At 53.5% G+C, this 5777-nt stretch overlaps 1 long non-coding RNA gene across 1 annotated transcript; it reads left to right on the top strand.

Annotated features, from left to right (window-relative positions):
- The first annotated feature begins 37 nt into the window (after window positions 1–37).
- Window positions 38–5356, top strand: LOC123384539. Its single transcript, XR_006595774.1, has 2 exons — window positions 38–1487; window positions 4850–5356. It is a non-coding gene; the product is annotated as an uncharacterized LOC123384539 (long non-coding RNA).
- The last annotated feature ends 421 nt before the right edge of the window (window positions 5357–5777 follow it).

Below are 5777 nucleotides of genomic sequence, written 5' to 3'. Positions count from 1 at the left end.
AGGGAGGAGCCCTGGTCACCGCCCGCCCCGTCCCCGCCCAGGTCCCCGGTGCGCGCCGCGGGCGCCGCCCTGCCCCACCTGGAGAGCGCGCCGCGGGCGTGAGGAGCTGGAGGCGGGAGCCTGACTCCTGCGACCCACTCCGGCGCCACCCCCCACCCGGAGGGGGACAGAGCCACTTTGGCGAGGCGCTTTGCACGCTTTGCACGTGGTCACCATCCCTTGAGAAAAACAACCGTCAATAACTAGGCCCCGCAAACTTCCCATTGTGACACCCCTAGGGCCACCTCTGCTTTTACCTGTTCTTAAGTTGGTGTCCTTCATCTTAACTCTGGGCGCGTTGATACGCGCGACCTTCACGTTCAGGCTCAAGGTGGGAAGAGTAACCCTCGGCTGCAGGCTGGCGGTCTGCAGAGGCGTCAGACCATCTCTCCCACCCACCCCTTCTCCCGTCTGAGCGTAGGGGGCTGCTCTCCGCCGTGTGACCCCTGGGGGAGGGCTGCTGGTGGCGGTGCTGGGGCAAGTCCGCATTGAATTTAAGGACAGAAAGGAGCCCTTTAGAGCAAATTTTTCCCCTTCTCTCGCAGCAGGAATCCCGGGGCTCTGTGGGTGGGAGGACTCCTCCTCCCCATGTCCTCTGACTGCCTGGATTGTGTGTGTGTGTGTTTGTGTGTGTGTGTGTGTGTGTGTGTGTGTGTGTGTTTCTGGATTATGATTTATTTACTTATTTATTTATTGCCTTTATTTTAAAACAGGTATCAGACTCCAGTAGTTGCCCATTTATTTTAATTTAGATACTGAGTGTTCTTCTCCAAATCCTAAAGTCCAAAATCTGCTGGCAGTTCAGGACGTGGCTCCAGCTCAGACTTCCCGGTGCATCACCCACAGCAGACAGCAGGGCACAGGGCTCCCTCTTCCCAGTGGGACCTTCCGTCTTTCCCCTCTATACAGCTTTTTCTCCCAGTCCCTACGGGGAGAAGTAAATTCTTGGACACACTTTCCAAAGCCAAAAGCCATGCCCATGAGCTGTTCATTCTGACTATTCATGGAGAGACACCAGGCAATTGAAATGAGAAAATCCCACTGTGCCTCTGTGAGCCTTGGGGCTGCTGACTTTGGTGGCTTGAGTCCCAGGGTGCCATTGTGGCCTCCGCCAGGTCCCCCAGGGCCAGGACCTCTCCCGGCCAAGGTCAAGAAGAGGCTTTGACCTCTCTGAACCTCTGACCTCTCTGAACACCTCATCTTACCCGTAGTCCTTTGCTTGATGTTTATTTTCCTGACCACACTCTACCTTCTGCAGGGCGTCCGCCACCCCCATCCCCCATCTGCCTGCTTCCTTCCCTGTTGTATCATATCTCTGGTGCCTAGCCAAGAACCCAGCCCATGGTAAGTGCCCCAAAAATGTTTATCCCATGCCAGGATGGACCCAGCCTTCTCTGTGCTGACTGCCCAAGGAGGAAATGAAATGACTCTGAACATAAAGAGTATCAGTAAGTAGAGACAGGTCTGTCTTCATTTCGCAGCAGAGCTTCTGGAGGGTGCTCTGAGCTGCTTGCTGATGGTTTAGGTGGTCCATATTTATAAGAAGCCCAGGACGTACTTTGGTTCCCAGCAGGGTATGAAAAAACAACCTCGGTCACTAATAACTCACTGCAATGTCTGTGGTCGTGGCACAGTGGGTGTGAATGTGGGGGTCAGTCTGGGTAGAACTGGGGCTTCTGTCAAAATCGTAACATGGCCTAGAGTGGGTTTCTGCAAAGTAGAAAATGACAATTGCGACACCATCCTGGGGGCACAGGAGGTTACTTCCAGCCTGTGTGCCAGGGGAAGGAATCGGGAGGAAGGTGAGGGACATTTTTAGGGAAAGATTCATGGGACAGGAATTGCCAGTAAGCAATGTGATTTGCTGTTGAGGACTTAGAATGACTCCTGTTTTACTGATGAAGTATGGAGGCTCAGAGAAGTTAATAGCCGCCCAAGGCCACACAGCTGGTGACTGGTAGAACTCAGCCTTGAACCTGAATGATGCTGTGTCTCCAATGCTGCAAACATTTGATTAAGACAGTACTTAAGATGGGCAACTGCCAACCAAATGCCATGCTCCGTGCAGGCACCCAAATCCAGTCTTAGCGGTCATCTTGAGTGTGGCAGTGGGCACCTATTCCCTGGGGGATCTCTGCCTGTCTGACAGGGCTCTGGACTTTTCCTCCCTGACTGGGTATACCAGAATGGAAGTCCTGATCCGGGTTTATGGATAGAAAAGCTGGATGAAGGTCGGAATTCAGAGAGCCCCCCTGGGCCAGCGCTTATCTCAAGGGATTTTATTTTCATAGTCACCCCACCGCCCCACATTTCCACCCAGGGCATGAAGCCATGAGGGCAGCTCCTGGGTGGAGGAATTAATGGCAGTCACAGCTGCCTTGGCCCCAGGAGAGCAGAGGGAGCTATCATTGCTGATGGCCTACTAAGCGCCCAGCCCTGCCATGTGCACGTTGCCCACTTGACCTCCATTTGACCCCACCGAGCCCTTCCAGCAGGTGTCATCCCAACTATAAAAGCTCAGAGTGGACAGGAAATGTGCCCAGACCACACGGAAGGCAGCTGGACGTCCTGACTCTAGAAGGCAGACTGTCCCCACTACCTCCACGCCTACTGAATAAAATCGACACATTTCGAAACTAGAGGTGGCAGTTGCCCATCAGAGAGCTGTCCTTTGGTGGGCGGATGGGCACCTGTGCTCCGTTGCCTCCGGTGACAACAAACCACGGCCTGTGATCTCTTTTGTTTGCTCCCAACCTCTTCTAGGTCCATGTTTCCTAGCGCCAGGGAGACGTGGTGGTCCCCCACCACCTGAGAGAGTCATCGCCAGGCTCTGAGATTCTGAGCACAAAGCAGGGGCCGGCATTGTCTAGTTGTCAAGGGCGCAGGCATGGAGGGTGGACTGTCTTTAAAGAGGGGGGATAGAGGGGCGCCTGGGTGGCTCAGTCGGTTGAGCGTCTGACTTTGGCTCAGGTCATGATCTCATGGTTCAGGGATTCGAGCCCCGCGTCGAGCTCTGAGCTGACAGCTTGGAGCCTGGAGCCTGCTTCAGATTCTGTGTCCCCCTCGCTCTCTGCCCTCCCCTTCCGGTGCTCTCTCTCTCTCTCTCTCTCTCTTTCAAAAATAAATAAACATCAAAAATTTTTTTTAAAAAAGAGGGGAGGTAAAGTCCCTGCTCCCTATGTGACTTCCACCCAAAGGGACCTCATTACATTCAAAGTAATGTAATGGACTGGGCCAGCACTGGGCGCCTTTCCTGTCCCTGCAGGCTCCACCCCGAGAGGTGGCATGCCGGACAGTTGCCCCACAGCCAGGGTGCGGTGGACACAGCCTCCCCTTTCTGAGCACCTCTTGGGTGTCCTGAAGATGTAACAGTAGAGTGGATAAAGGCCCCTACCCTCGGTCGTCCCATTAATACCAGTTCAGTAAGCACTGGGCAACAGGGATAGCATGGGAGCAGGGCAGCCATGACCCCTGCCCTTTTGAAGCTTCTGTAGCACAGGGGACAGACCAGCCAAACACCGCATAATAAATGTGTAATGAAGTTTGGGGCTGGAAGGACAGTGCAGGGAGCCCCAAGAGCACGTACCAGTGCCGCCTGGCTGGGCCTGGGGGTCAGGGGAGCTGGTGAAGGAGTGAGTGAGCAGTGGTTGCCTAGGCAGAGGGGAAGAGAGCTTCTCTGCTGAGGAACAGCGGGTGCCAGGCCCCTGGCTGTTTCCTGGAGGGGTCGCAGGCACTCTCTGACACTGACAGGGCTGTAGGTAAAAATAAGGAAATCCATAAGACGAGTCCAAGGTACTGAGGTAGGCACGGGAGGTAGAATGCGAACAGCCGCAGGAGTCCAAGGCAGAGGGAAATCGGCACAGGCAGCAAGTTCTGGAAGAGGAAGGCGGGACGGAAGCCAACAAGGGAGTGAGGAGAGAGCCCCTGCGGAGAAGAGGGGGAAGAGGGCAGGCTAAGGGAGCATCAAGAATGAGTCCTGTGAGGCCCGTTGAGTCCTTTGATTTCCGTGGGGAGCAGGTCGGCGCTTGGGGCAGAGCTGGTAAGGCCAAGGGCAGGCTGGGCATCGGAGAAAAGAGGCAAAATTCAGAGGGTCGAAAGCATACATCAAGCTTCATCATTTCCTCCCGCTCAGCCCAGAGAGTGACTGGGCTCATTGTCTCTGCCCCTTAGTGGGACTGGACCCTGCACCTCTCCATGAGAGCTCACAATCTGCCTGGGCAGTTGCACCCAGAATTTGGCCCAAGTTACCTGAAAGATCAGTGAACTTCAGATGCACAGAACAGGGCTGGGCCAGTGGCTCTTTGGAATGTCGTCTCGGCAGGTCCGGGGCTGGCCTGCTCCCAGCTTAGCACTTCCTTCGAGGTTCCACTTACAACACCCCTCCGATAGCCTTTGCCACACAACGTGTTTCTTAGACGGGGAAGCAGTTGTTGAGTAAATATCAGAATTGGGCAGATGCCTCCCAGAACAACCTTGTTCCCCAGGCGTTTTACTCGCAAGCTCACTTCCACCGCGGGGCTTTCTCCAAAGTCCTCCCCATGGGAAGTGATCCCCTCTTGCATGACCAGGACCCCACCTTCTAGACAAGCTGCTTGCCCTCCAGCCTTTGAGACAGTGAAGGAAACCTTTAAGCTCCCACTGGCCGTGTCAATGGGTCCTGACTTGCTCTCTCCCGTTAGCATTTCTGTTTTCCGTTGGGAAAAAATATGCTTACAGATAGAAAACGCAGAAAAGAAAACGCATTGTACGAATACCCCTTGATTCTTCTAAATCAAGGCAACTCTTCTCACTTCTGCATCTTATCTCCTAGAACTCATGAAGAAGCGGACTTTTACCCCTTGGAGTTTCTATTTCCATGTGGCGACTTGTCTATTCATCCAGCTTCAAACGTACCTTCCCGGTGAGAGGCCCAAGTGTCTGGGCACAGGTAACCAGGCAGGAAAGGGAGGTAGGTGTGGGAGCCTCGGTGGTGGAGGTGAAGCCAATGTACCTGCAAGCCATCAAGGCCTTAGTGAAGGCCGGTGTGAATTTTCTTCTGGACAAAGAGAGGGGAGTCCAGCATGTGCTCTTGTTCCTTCAGCCTTTGGAATGCTTGATCAATACCCACTCCGCAGAACAGAGCCAAAAGAAACAGGGGTCTAGGGACCAGCCCAGAGGTCTCAGAATTGGCTTAAGGACCCTGGAGATCTGGAAGAGCATGAGATCACAAAATACAATAAAATCATAAAACATCAACTAAGCAGAATATGAAACTTGGTGCAGAAGAAGAATGAATATTCTTTTTTAAAAATTGTTTTTATTAAAAAATTTTTTTTAACATTTATCTAATTTTTGAGAGACAGAGAGAGACACAGTATGAGTGAGGGAGGGGCAAAGGGAGGGGGAGACAGAATCCGAAGCAGGTTCCAGGCTCTGAGCTGTCAGCACAGAGCCTGATGCGGGACTCAAACCCACGAACTGCGAGATCACGACCTGAGCGGAAGTTGGATGCTTAACCGACTGAGCCACCCAGGCACCCCAGAAGAATAAATGTTCTTCTGGAGAATAGTAGGAACTTGCGAATTCATTTCTGGGTGCCCGGTGCTTAGCCCAGTGCCTGGTGCACGGGAGGGGCAGTGAGTGTTTGTTGGACAGGGAGAGAGGGTGGGGGAAGGGGAGAGAAGGAAAGGGAGAGGGAAAATTTGGCATTCAGGCAGGCTTCTGGAAAGCAGGGGAACCTCAGACTCCACTGAGCTGTT

Source organism: Felis catus, chromosome A3, assembly GCF_018350175.1.
Source record: "Felis catus isolate Fca126 chromosome A3, F.catus_Fca126_mat1.0, whole genome shotgun sequence".
Taxonomy (NCBI): Eukaryota; Metazoa; Chordata; class Mammalia; order Carnivora; family Felidae; genus Felis; species Felis catus.
This window is presented reverse-complemented; position numbering and strand designations above follow the sequence as displayed.